A 14,242-nucleotide genomic window follows, 5' to 3' on the forward strand; every position below is an offset into this window, starting at 1 on the left:
ATACAGCCATGTTTTTGCTGGCTATCTGGAACAAATTTAAATATAAATGATAAAATTACGGTTTACAAATAATAGAATTTAAAAAAAATAAATGCACATATTTGATGCTTGTAATAAATAAATAAGCAAAATTGATTCAGCTGATACTTTCAAGTAATTTTTTTTAATGATGCCGATTTTACTTAAGTAAAATGTGTGAAATGCTTCATTTTTTACGAAATTACTGCGAATTGCATTTTTTTGACGCTCACACTAAATGCTAATGAAAAATCGAAGCTCACATTGCTGATCAATTATAATACTGAAAATGTTCGATTTCTTTTTATTTGTTAGAAATATTAAGAATAAAGGAAAAAGATATGAAAATTTCACTTAAATTTATTTAAATAACTTTAGTAAAAAATACTATTTTGCTCTTATGAAGGAAAAAACTTAAATTTCATCGATAACAACTGAAAGTCACGCTGCTATTCTTTTAACATAGCTTTAGTCACTATCTGGCTTAGGTATTTTTTTGTGAGCAATACAATGCAAGCACTTTTTTACAGAATATAAAAATGAATGTTAAGAAATGAATGTCTGTGCTTAATAATTTAAACACGAGCTTAATTTATCCGATTATAATACGCGTGTTTAATAATTTATCCAATTCTAAAATATAAATTTCAAAAAAACATTACATTTTAATTTTAAAAAAATTTTTCAAAATCCATATTTTTAATATTTTATGAGATTTAATATCAAATACATGGGAACTAATTTTTATTGGTTTCTGTTGAGGGAATTTTTTTAACAGATACTAAAAATTATTTTTGTATCCCTGATTTTAAATCAGCAATCAGTTTTCTTCCCAAAGCTACAGTCTGTTTTTAAATGACATTTATAGTCCAAACTAAACTAAACTCAGCGGCGCGACAGCCCATAGAGGGCCAAGGCCTACTGTGCCCATCTCAGTTTTCTTGACCTTGGACTCTGGGGTGCAGGAGCAGATGTTCCGGTCAGGTGGTCAGCCGAACGCGGAACCACCAGTGTTTAGTCCCCAAGCATGCTTGGAACTCATTTATCGACCCACTGAAGGAATGAAAGGCTGAGTCAACCTTGCCCGGCCCTAGGATCGAACCAGGGACCTTTGGTACGACAGCGAGAAGGGCTACCGCTCAGCCACCGGGCGTCATTTATAGTCTATCTGTGTCGAAATGAGCACGTTTAAGAAACGTTATATAACGGGGACACATAATTGTTTCGACAGACTTCTAAAGTAGCTAAGGCACATCATCAGGATTAATAACTGAATCGAAACATATGTCCTAAAATGTCACCATACGCCACAAGGAGCACTTCCTTATTGTGAACTGTTTCTTCGTGTTCCTCTGAGCAGCTCATAATAGGAAAGCTAAACTAATATAGGAGCTAAACTAATTCAAGATTTGAAATTCCCACACCCGAATTAGGCAAGATCAAATATTTGCATAGATGCAAAAAAATCTGTCCCTTAATGTTATTCATTATAAGATTAGACTTTTAAATAAATAATACAACTGCTTATAAGTTAACAAATACTCATTTACTTATTAATTAATAAATGGATTATTCAAATCTTGCATCTTTACTATCAGTTACGAGAAAGGTTTTGGGATAAGGTAGTGGTAAAGCAAATTTCTAAAGATGACATTTTTTTAGCAAATTCGTTCTTGCTTTTCTTTCCAGCTAGACGCTTTAACCATTTAGAACTTTTTTCTACTTACAAAAAATATGCCCAAGCATCTTATTGCCAGCTTATAAATAATGGCATATTTTTCATAGAAACTGTTCTTACGAAATATTTGAAGCTTATATTTTTATCTTATTTTATCTGGAATAGTCAAATTAATGTATTTTAGTTATTTTTATTGGAATTTTTATATTCCTAAATTCTTCTTTTATTTTTAACTATAGTTAAACTGATTTGTGTGATTACGAAATTTATAAGCTCTCTCCAAGCTTATATTTTTTCCCAAAAATGTGCCTATAATATTTTATCTTTAGTTTTATCTACAAAATTCAATAATTTTAATTTGTGGCATTAATTTTATCAGTTTTTATTCATAAATTCCCCCCAAAAAACGTTAACATATTAAATCATAAAGTTCAGCGAGGACCTAAAATTATCTCATTTGCATTTTATTGCGATCCCTTCCAGAGCGTGCTTTCTCGCCATAAACCCATTCCCAGGAAAACTTCTACGCTATCAAAAATTTATTTTTGTCTCCTAAATCCAGGATAAGGAAAATCTGGAAAATATAAAGCTATCCCAGCCTCTTTAATACACATATGTTATGCAACCTCTAGTCCCAAACAGAGATTCTCCGCCAAACGAAACAATGAGCCCCCTTTTCTCTCTATTATAATAAGTTCTAGAGTAGATAGGGCGGAGAATGGGCAAGCCCCGGCTTTTGGAAAACGCACTGGTACAATGTTCTATATCGTGCGCCCTTCCTTTACAATTACAGTTTATCTTCTTTTGAAAGTTAGGATAGGAAGAGTGTAGGGGGTGTTCTATCCCATAAATTTCCAGCTATGCCTAAATCTTCCTTTTCTCAATGCCTGACAGGGCTACGATATTTATGGGGGCGATATTAGAGGGGTCTTAAAATTAGCGGGTGCTGTTATTTTTGGATTCCAGGAAAAGAGAATTAAAGAGAGTGGGAGTTGGAGATTTTTGGCATTTGTGTTTTTTTATGCCATGAAAAATGATTTGTCATTTTTTTTCCCTTAACTTTATGCTCTCTCAGAAAATTTCTTTAAATTTATTTAATATATGTTTTGCTCCAGTGGCATTTAAAGTGTGTTATATTCTTTGATTTACAGCATGTTCCGTAACTACCACCCTAAATATACATTTTTAGAGAGCTTGTCAAAACAAAGTAAAAGAAAGTGCGCACATTGATGTTTAAACAAAAAAAAGCTATCGAAATCTGGTAGATCGTTAGTGAAGAAATCTGAATGAAAAAAAATCAAAACTAATTTGTTTGCCTGAAAAGAATTAGAAGTGTTTCGAATAATAGCTTTTCAACTACCCTATCATTCCTCTGGCAATTAAATGTGTTTTGATGTTCTTAGGTCAAGCGTTTTCAGTCATAATTCTAAAGATATAAATTAAATTTTTGTATTTTTGACGCTAAACATTAATTTACAACCCTAAATTTGGCTACTTTTCTGACAACATTTTTCATAGGGATTCAAAAATGGACAAAAAAAACAGTAAATTGGAATATATGTAAAAAAAAAAAAAACGTGACAAACTTAAGGTGCGAAGATAATTATTATTCGTTACATAAATTGTTGAAGTGCTCTACATATTTAGGTGGTTCATACAATCACTTGAATTTTAAATTTTAATTAAGTCTAAGGAAATTTTGAAAACTGTACATAATTGAAATTCGAAAATCAGAAGAATTGAATATCATAAAAAATATATAGAGCAAGATTTAATAGATATTCTTTAGAATTTAGATTCAGTCTATAGATCTGTATTCCACAGACCTGGAATTTATTAAAGTTCTTGGACATGAAATTGAAAGAAATTCAATTGAGCTGAAAATTTCTGAAAATGCACACACATGGAGCTTAGTTAGATGTCTTTTATGTAAATAACTAAATTTTGAATATTAAAAGACATTTAATGTACAGTGCGCAAAAAAAAATAAATGGACCAATCTAAAGAACTTTTGATCGAATGATCGGATGTTCAATTTTTAGAACTCAATCTTACTGGTTCAAAGGGGTGACCTCAAATATGATAATTAATTACGGCAGACCATATTTTAAATAACAAAATGAGGCACAAAAACGTACTTTCTCTGAATAAACATAGCTTTTTTTAGATAGATTTGGATTTTTGATCACAGAAATATAGGGGGTAGCCGCAATCTGGGAAATATGGTTCAAATAGTATAGTCTGGAGAGCTGTCCAAAGTTTGGACCCCTTAATGTTAATTTTATTTCTTGTGTACTTCACATTACCTCAAGCACTGATTAAGCGAATAAAAAAAAAATTGCACACTATTCGTTTATCCGAAGGTAATGTCAAGCAAAAAATAACTTTTAGTATATATTTAGTATTATTTATTATTTTATTTAATAGTCGAAATATTTTCAAATTATAATGTATACTATTTTTTACATCATTTTAAAAAATGTAAATTTACAAAATTTGAGCTAAATTGATCAAATAGTTTGTGAGAAATTGAATTTTTTTTTAAATATGACGTAGTTTTCACTGGATTTATTTGACCTATTTCGCTCAAATTTTGCATTTTGCCATGCAAAATTACATTCTTTAAAATAATGTAGAAAATTGCACAATGCGCAAAAAAATAAACAGACCACCCTGATTAAATTTATCAATTTTAATTATCAATTTTAATCAGATGATACATATTAAGTTACGAAATCAGACGCAAAAGAGTACTTTTTTTTGAATAAACATACCTTTTTTTTTCGACGTATTTAGATTTCTGACTTCCAAAATATAGGGGGGGGGGGGTAGCCTGCAATTTAGAAAATATAGTCCTAATAATCTGATCAGGAAAGCGGTCCAAAACTTGGACCCCGTAATGTTAATTTTTTTTGCGTGTTTCGCTATACCTGGAAATTTTTTTTAACCGAAATAAAACATTTTTACATACAATTATAAAATTCATTTATCCAAAGAAAATTCCCTACAAAAAGCAGTTTTTAGTGGGTATTTACTATTTTCTATTACTTCATTTAATAATAGTCGAAAACATTTTGTATTGGTAAATAATTTTTTACATCATTTTAAAGAATGTTATTTTTAGACGGAAATATATAAAACTTGAGCAAAATTGGTCGAATAGTTCCTCTGAAATCGAATTTTAAAAATACGATATTTTCAGAATTCTATTTCTCAGAAACTATTAGACCGATTTTTATCACAATTTGCATTTTTCCATTTAAAATTACACGGTATAATGAACTGTATACCTTACAATTCAAAATTTTTGCGAATATTGTTGAATAAAAAAATAGTAAATATTCACTAAAAATTACTTTTTGAATGGAATTATCTTTGGCTAAATTAATTTCATTATTGCACTTTTTGCAGATTTATTGCAGATTTTTTATTTCGGTAAAAAACTTTTCGAGACATGGCGAAACCCGCAAAAAGTAAAGTTAACACTAGGGTTCAAACTTTGGACTGCTTTCCTGACCAAACTACTGGGACCATTTTACCCAGATTGCGGATACCTCCATATCTTAGGGGTCAGCAATCCAAATCCATCGAAGAAAAAGGTATGCTTATTCAGTTCCTCAAAAACAATAAACGGATCACCCTGAACAACTTCTGATCTAATGATCGAATCTTCATCTTCTAGGAATTACAATCTTTACGGTTTGAAGGGATGGCGTTAAACAAGCTAAATTATTAGTGAAGAGTTAGTCAAGTTACGAAATCGAACACAAAAATGTACTATCTCTGAATTAACATACCTTTTTTTTCGAAGAATTCAGATTTTTGACCCCCAAAATAAAGGTGGTCGCCACAATCTGGGAAATATGGCCCTATAGTTTTGTTAAGAGTTTTGTTCCTTAGCTTGAACCTTTCACTGTTAGTTTCATTTTTTGTGTATTTCACCATAACTCGTAAAATTTTAATTTATATCACCCTAAAAAATTTTGCCCACAATTATAAATATCGTTTAGTCAAAGATAGTTCCATGAAGAAAAAAGATATAATTTTTAGTATAGATTTATTATTTGTGTTAATTTATTTCATAACAGTTGAAAAAGTTTTGAGTTGAGAGATATACCATTTTTGTCGCAAGCTCAAGAATTTCACATGGCAAAATACAAAATTTGTTACAAATCGGTTAAATAGTTCCAAACAATATGGAATTTTAAAAAAGTCGTAGTCATATCGATTGAGATAAAAAGGTTAACTACTAGTTTTAAACGATAAAATTATTGTTTTCTTTTATTTTTAATTGAATTTATAAATAACGTTTTATAGTTAATATTTTATCTTAATTCTACAAAATGCTGGGTTTCTTTATGTAGTTAATGAAAAAGAAAATATTTTGTCTATGTACCTAAAATAAATTAGGATTTAATTTAAATTCTTACATTTTGGCAATTGTCTGTTATAAGTTAAGAATGCAGTTATATTTAATTATTCCTGATACATTATTATTTTTATTTTTATTTTATCCGTCGTTGAACAGTCGACCCAATTTTGGGTTTACGACTAATAATGCTCAACTCCGTAGCCTTCTAATTTTTGAACCAATCCAGAAGACAAGGAAACTCCAGGATCAGTATCCCTAGAGGTATTCATTTGTTATGGGAGAGGACGTTGCGACTCGATAGATTTAACTTGCATCATTCACCATTGGAGGGACAGTCTTCAGCCGGAGGAGATCAAACCCACTAGTTTTTGGACATGGGCCCAGTGCCCTACCAACCAGGCTATCCAGGCCTTTCCTGATATGTTTTTATTTTATTATTTAATAATTGTCGCTAAACAACCGACGCAATTTTTGGGTTTACGACTGCTAAATTTCAACTCCGTAGTCTTGCAATTTTGAACCCAATCCAGAAGACAAGGGAGTTCCTGGATCGAGTATTGGGAGAAATTTGCCTCCGTCGAGGACTTTTTGGTGGATCTAACCCTCATTTGCGTTACATGGGGAGGAAGACCACGAGAACCTCCCACGGTTAGACTGACGGCAAAGGGACTCTAACCCATGATACGTCTACCACTGAGGATATTTCACGTCAGCACTGGGATCCGTGCAAGCCGGATGCGGATTCGTATCGACCAGCCATTGGTGGGATTCGAACCCGGTTCACTTCATTGGAAGGCGAACGCTCTATCCCCTGAGCCATCACGGATCTTCGTTGTGTTGTGTTGTGTTGTACATCCGTCTTTGTACAGCCGACCCAATTTTGTGCTTACGACTACTAATGTTCAACTCCGTAACCTTGTAGTTTTGAACCAACCCAAAAGACAATGAAACACCTGGATCAATACCCCCAGAGGTATTGATTTGTTATGGAAACATGGTATGCTTTGCGATTCGACAGATTTAACTTGCATATATCACCATTTACTACACGGGGAGTTTTCTGTAGGCGGGGATCGAACCCAGGAAGTCTTGGACATTTGCCCAGTGCCCTACAAACCAGGCCATCCCTGCCTTTCCTGATATGTTCTTACGAATCAGATACAATGGCATTTTACTGTATAAATATGAAAAAAAATTTCAAAATATTAACATCGATATAATTTCCATAATTGGCCCATTTACAGCAACTAAGACCAGCTCATTAGAGGTAATTAACACTAGATATGTAACCGTGAATTCGGTAATAACAAAGTTTACGAGATACGGCTAAGTAACCATGATTTAATATAGTCGTACTAAATATTACCAGTACTAAAATATTGTTAATGTCTTACTTACATCTTATTTGTTTGCAATGATAACTGGGTAAAACGTGACAAACAGTGAGAAACGTGAAAAATGTGTACCTTTTGACGCTGAAACATTGTTTTAGAGTAATTTATTTCATGGCTAAGATGGCGTTTTTTTAACTTCATAGAGCATATTAAACAGTAGGTAATGCCTTTTGTCAATAACTGCAAATCGCAGTCAAACGAAAGAAGCTAATACCATCCTCCACTTTGAAGTGTAAAAGGTGTAAAAAGATCTGTATACATTTATGAAAAGTACTTCAACAGAAAATTCCAATTACCTAAACTGTAGTAATTAATTTTATTGCACCTTTAACCACTATATTGATTGTAACGAAGCTTATAAAACTTTAGACGAAGCTTTATTAACCCACCTCTTAACGTTAAACCTAATCACCAAGAACTTGAACCATTTTGACTAAGAAAACTGCTAAAACCTTAACGATTACGAACACCAGTCATAACTCAAAGAAGTTCCCGAAAATGAAAACGATTTTCTCCACAAAACTTTTCCAGACTACTTAAAACTTTTATTACTTACGATGGCAACGAAACAACAACTTTTCTATTCGGTTGCCCAAGGAAAATTTCACCTTCTAGGTTGAAATTTTTAAGAAAACGCCAGTATCGGTATTTTCCCTGACTGGGATATTGTTCATAGTTTTGTCGACGGTCGGAAATTGCGGCAGTAAATTTTGATTGAATCGCCCTATGTTTTGACGGAGAAATATATTACAGAAATATTATCTACGAGCTTCGTAAGAATGCCATGAAAGAAAATATTAAAAAGTATCGCGAATTTGTATTGGTTATGAATACCGGTGCTTTGAGTTATTAGAAAAGCAATTAATGTATGCAAGAAGAATTTTCTTAATACGTTCGTAAATATATTTATGGCATTACCTTTTGCGCTAGGTTCATGGTTCAATTCGATCAATGATTTTTATAGAAAACATATATTTCTCTCAAATGACCATAATTCCAGGTTTTCGCAAAATCAATTCATATAAATTAACTGGGAACTAAAACTTTCAATTAAATCTTTAACCTGGAAAAGTTATTTTTCATTAGCTGTTTGATGCATAATGCTATCAAATTCTGAAAAATAACATATATGGGCAGATCTCTAAAACCTTTAACTTTTGATAATAAAAAAAAAATAATAAAAAATAATAAGCACGCTATTTTTACACCTCCATAATTGTTTAAAAATGTATAAAATATCGTGAACATCGAAAATTTTGATGCCCTTATAAGTATAAACAGAAAATTAAAATTTTTGAACTAATTTTTCTAGGTTTATATACATTTTATTAAAAATCATGAAAACGACAAAAGTATCATTTATTTAATAAACGTATAAACTTATTGAAAATATTTTTCTTTTATCGAGCAATTTTTCTCTTTAATAATTTCATCCGTATTTACCCTTTATTTTTCATCAAAAATTATTAGTATCATAAATGAATTGAAAAATTTTAATATTGAGTTAAATTGTTATAAAATGTATTAAAAAGCTTACTTTAATTATTTTCACTCAAAAAATATCTTCAATTAGTAAAACATAGGGAAAAAACTAAGTTCTGATACGTTAAATTCAATTAATTAATCCTGAGATTACGGTTTGACAGGGTTACGGTCTGGACAACCTAGAGAATAGATCGAAAACTTTAATTAGATGCAACGCAATGCGATGCACACAACACAGAAAATAAATTAGGCAATGACAAAAGTGTGATCACAATTTTGATTGATTTTAACATTTACTTTTTAGATCTGCGTCTGATTACGGTCTTGACATCGTAACTGTAACCTCACCGAATGCCAGTTTGTGATTATAAACCTAATAAAACTAGATCAAAAATTTTAATTTTTTGTTTATACTTATAAGGGCATCAAAATTTTCGATGTTCACGATTATTTTCTGATATTTTATACATTTTCAAACAATTCTGAAGGTGTAAAAATAGTGTGCCTATTATTTATTGTTATTTTTTTTATTATCAAAAGTTAAAGGTCTTAGAGATCTGCCCATATACACACAGGTCACATTTAAGCTAGTGCCCCTTGCAGTTCTCTGGTCCATAAGGTGCTGCCTGTCTAACTTATAAATAAATTCGGCCTTATATAATATGTCCCTTATGTAATCACATGTTTATAAAATATATTGTAATGAAGTTTATGATTTTCTAATTTAACGCCAAACTATATATATAATTTAACTTTTCTATAGTAAAATCTACAGAATATTAAATAAATACATTTTCATGAAACGTCGAATATTCAATCGACAGTGCACACAAAAAATGGTTCACCTTGAATAACTTTTGATCTAATGATCGAATCTTCTCGTTCTAGGACTTAATCTTAATGGCTGGAGGGGATGATCTCAAATATGCTAATTAATAAGTGCAGACGATACTTTAAGTTGCGAAACACAAACACAAAAAAGTACTTTTTCAGAAGAAACCTACCTTTATTTCGACAGTATCGGATTTCTGAGCCCCAAAATATAAGGTGCAGCCGCAATCTAGGAAATATGATCCCAATTGTCTCGTTATGAGAGTGCTCCAAAGTTTGAACCCCTCAATGCTGATTCCCCTTGCGGCGTATTTCGCTGTCTCGAGCACTTATTAAATGAATTGAAAAATGTTTGAACGGCATTATGAAATTCGTTTTTCCAAAGTAATTTCATGCAAAAAATAATTCTTAAAAAATATTTATTACTTTTTTTATTGTATTTAATAATGGTCAAAAAAGAATTTTGAATTGTAAGGTATACAAATTTTTGTATCATTTTAACGAAAATAACTTTTAATTCAAAATACAAAATTTGAGCGAAATCGGTTGAATAGTTCCTGAGAAATTTAATTTTTTAAAAAAATCAGATATTTAAAATTCGATTTCGCAAGAACCATTTTTCTCATATATTTCGTTACTTAAAACATCGTCTTCATTTATTAATTAGCATACTTGAGGTTACCCCAAAGGTTAATAATACTCATCCACCAAACAATAGTCCTGTTTTTCGTTATCCTGCCTCACCACCAGAATGGCCCAGTGGTCAAATCTTGAAGGCTGCCCTTACAAGTCCTTGTGATTCAGGACATTTCGGTGTAACTTGGACAGTTGGATGACCTCTTCAAGAGCAAGACAGATGACGCCAGAGCAAGCGATGATTTACATCACGCAATTGATAGACTGCGATAGCTTCGAAGATGTAGCTGTCTTAAAAAATCTGGATGAATTCAAGCAAGTAAATTCTGAATTGAGCGACAAACTCTTTCAAATTGGTGATATGATTGTTTGCAAATTAGTTCAGTGGACGAAATGCTTACCATTCTATACAGAACTACCCGTCACCGTTCATACACAGTTACTATCGCACAAGTGGCATGAATTGCTAGTTCTGACAACAACAGCTTATTGGGCTATAAGAGCTAACAACAACAACACCAATATGGGAAACGCCAATGGATATGCACTACCACAAAATGGATCTCCTAAACCATCGAAAGAGGAACTTGACCATGAAGTCAACATAAGTCTATGTGCTCTACAAGGTGCTTTGGGAAAGATAGTCGGAGAGGAAATAGTTCTTGAAAACATCCAAATGGAAGCTGGTTCACTTGTAGAGCAATTATCTCAGTTGACTATCACTTTTCGAAAATTACATCTATGTGTGGAGGAATATGTCTGCTTGAAAGTTGTGGCCATGCTTAATCAAGGTAAACGTAATTTTTTTCTGTACCTGTAATTCTTGAAAAATCTCGCTCTATTTCCAAGCAGGGAAATTTAAAATAGTGTGAACTGACAGTAATTCATAAAAAAGATATTTGTTCGTTACTTTAAGCATTAAAGTTCAAGTTAATACAAATCGAGAGAAATTACTGGAAAAAAACGTGTTTATTATTAAAGCATAGAAGTTTTAAATTTTTGTAAATTAAGAGAAAAGATCGAGAAAACACATTTATTAATTTGAGTATTCAGTTTGGTGAGAATGGAAAGAAATAAACAAAAAAAATACTTTTAGGTAATAAAAAGCAGGAATTCCACATTCCCGTATCTCTAACATTTAACGTGTACCCTTATATCTTGAGAAATTACCATTTAATTGGTATATTAAATACGTATTAATACGTTTTATTCGTTTACAGATTTTTTTAAGATTTCTTAAGATTCACCTTGGACTGAAATAAGCCTTATTTGATATTATTACAGTGTGGTCAATTCAGAATTTTTAAGATTTTTACAGCATTTAAAGTGGTAGTAAATTATTAACTTGTAGCCAAATGACTTAACAATTTTGCTACCACTTAAAAAACTTCGTATTTGTTAGTACTTTTATAGTAAAAGTTATTAGAATTTTGAAAATCATGATGGCCAAAATTATTTCAAGTCGAATGTTACTAAAGGAATCCTAATATAGCCGGAGCCAGTTGTCAGCCCCGATTTTGAGGGTTCCCGAATGGCATGTCTGCTTGCAAACCATAGAACAGAAATAAAAATGGTAGTAAAACCAGTTCACATATACATTGTTTGCAGGAAAAGTGAAATACCTTTGACTATCAAAAGATATTAACAGTTTTAATATGTATGGTTGACTATTTCTTAGAAAATGGGAAAATTAAATATTGGTGGATAATTTATAATTAAAAATAAAGATTTAACTTTTATTTTTAAGAAATCAAATATTGTTGGATAATTTATAATTGAAAATAGTTAAAGCTTTATCTTTTATTTTTAGGAAATCAAATATTGGTGNATATATATATATATATATATATATATATAATAATAATAATAATTTGTACATTTTATTTATTGTACATCGCACAATGTCTGGGAAACATCCCTGTGTATATTCCGATGACAATCTGCAATAGGGATGTCTCTACCATTTTCGACATTCGCACGAAATCAAATGCTTTACTGCAGAACATTTTAACGAAGACTGATTCCGCTCATCCTCGTTCCTTTCGCTGGCTGAACAAAGTTATTATCCACCGACTCACTGTCCTCAGCCAGTGATGTTTGGCTGCGATGATCTTCGGGAAAAGTGTCGTACAACTAGTCCATTGTTTGACCTTCCAATTGGTAAAATCAATACATCCACAAAACTCCTCTGAACTGTACAGGTCTTAGCTTTCGCACTCTTGGCGTTATAATGGCGTATAAGACAGGCTTTCTAGATTATCGTCGACTATGTATAAAGAAATGTAGTCTGATTCCAAAATACTCAAAACTGTTAATTAGTGCCTTCTCTGAGATTGTTTTTAAACTTAATATCTTTGCAAAAGAAATCTCTAAATCAACATCACTTATTTAAATTGCCAAAGCAGTTGTCGCTGACTAATTGTCGCAGTGTCAAGCCACGGCGGAGTTTTAACAATATCACGCAAATACTTATTGAAAAATTTAAAAAAAAATAATAATTGAAAAATTAATTATTTCGTTTTGGGAAAAAATAGTCAAAATCAGTATAAACCAGACTCATATGCTACTGAATCTAACAGTGCCGAAAAGGCAGCTAAGATTGATATCAATAGTCGCGAACAAATTTTTTCTATTAATGAAATCAAAATATAATTGAGGTTTAACTGATTTACATTGTAAGCCGCTTAATTTTTTTCATGAACTAATCCCAATATTAGGTAAGAAAAAATTTACAAATTTAAAATCCTCATTTATTAAGTACTGACAATTTAGCGATTACACATTTCAACTTATTGATTTTTGTTTTATGCATAATATAACTGACTAATCCTCTAATTTAGTTTATTAACAATAAATTTGAAGATTGTCTTTTTATTTATCATGATTTTTCCTGGATTAAAAATATTCTATTTATATGCTCTAACATATGATATGCATGCATAAAAGAAAACAAAATAAGCTATATGTTAAAAAATCTCATAATCAGCTTATAAATATTATTTTTTTCACTTTTTCGTTCGATTAGTTTTTCGTTTTAGTTTAGTTATTTGCGCGTTGGAAAAATGGGAAGTATTTGTATAGATTGTGGCACTTTACCAAAAATTTCACAGGTAATTCAAAAAATTGCCTGGAAGAATTCATTGAAAAAATCGTCAATCGAGTTGGAAAAACAATATGAAAAACTAAAGTCTTTATTATCTCATTATTACATACATCAGATTCCATTTTTTTTACGCAATTCATGCGTATGAGCGTTCGAGAATAGGTTTCTAACCACATAAACTGAAAATTATTCGCAACTAATAAGTCAACTAAACATACAGCGTATATTATAGCTGTTATACGCTATAAACTACATCGGCTAAGGCCATATAATGGAGGTAATGAGATGCATTTTTAATATTTGAAGGTAACTTTTTCCATATTTGAACAATTTTTTAAATAAAATTTAACACAGTATATTACTAACTTAGTTTCGATTATACGCGTGATTCTTTTTTAATGTTTAGTTTTTTAGATTTGGTTCATTAAATTTAAAATCTTGAATTTTATACCTATTTTGTTCAATTTTTGACCATTTTCATGGAAAAGAAATTTTTTAACGAAACTCTTGCCTACTATGAAATCTGCATCAATAATATACAGGATGTTAATTTTTTAACTAAATCAGATGAATCGAAGTTATTGACCCTGTAATAGAAGATGCTATCTGTGAAGAATTACACATCAGCGATTCGACACGCTTTTTAACAGAACTATATTTATAGAATAATTCAAATATAATTACTAAATACAATAACTAATAATTAAAAATATTAATTTTGTAAT

The 14,242-nt window shown here is 31.0% G+C and overlaps 1 long non-coding RNA gene across 1 annotated transcript in view; it reads right to left on the reverse strand.

The window, feature by feature from the left end:
- The window catches only part of LOC139425758 (uncharacterized), a 70,568-nt gene that overhangs the window by 8,078 nt on the left and 48,248 nt on the right, over positions 1-14,242 (reverse strand). The gene's annotated exons all lie outside the window — the stretch shown is intronic.

Source organism: Parasteatoda tepidariorum, chromosome 6, assembly GCF_043381705.1.
Source record: "Parasteatoda tepidariorum isolate YZ-2023 chromosome 6, CAS_Ptep_4.0, whole genome shotgun sequence".
Classification (NCBI taxonomy): domain Eukaryota; kingdom Metazoa; phylum Arthropoda; class Arachnida; order Araneae; family Theridiidae; genus Parasteatoda; species Parasteatoda tepidariorum.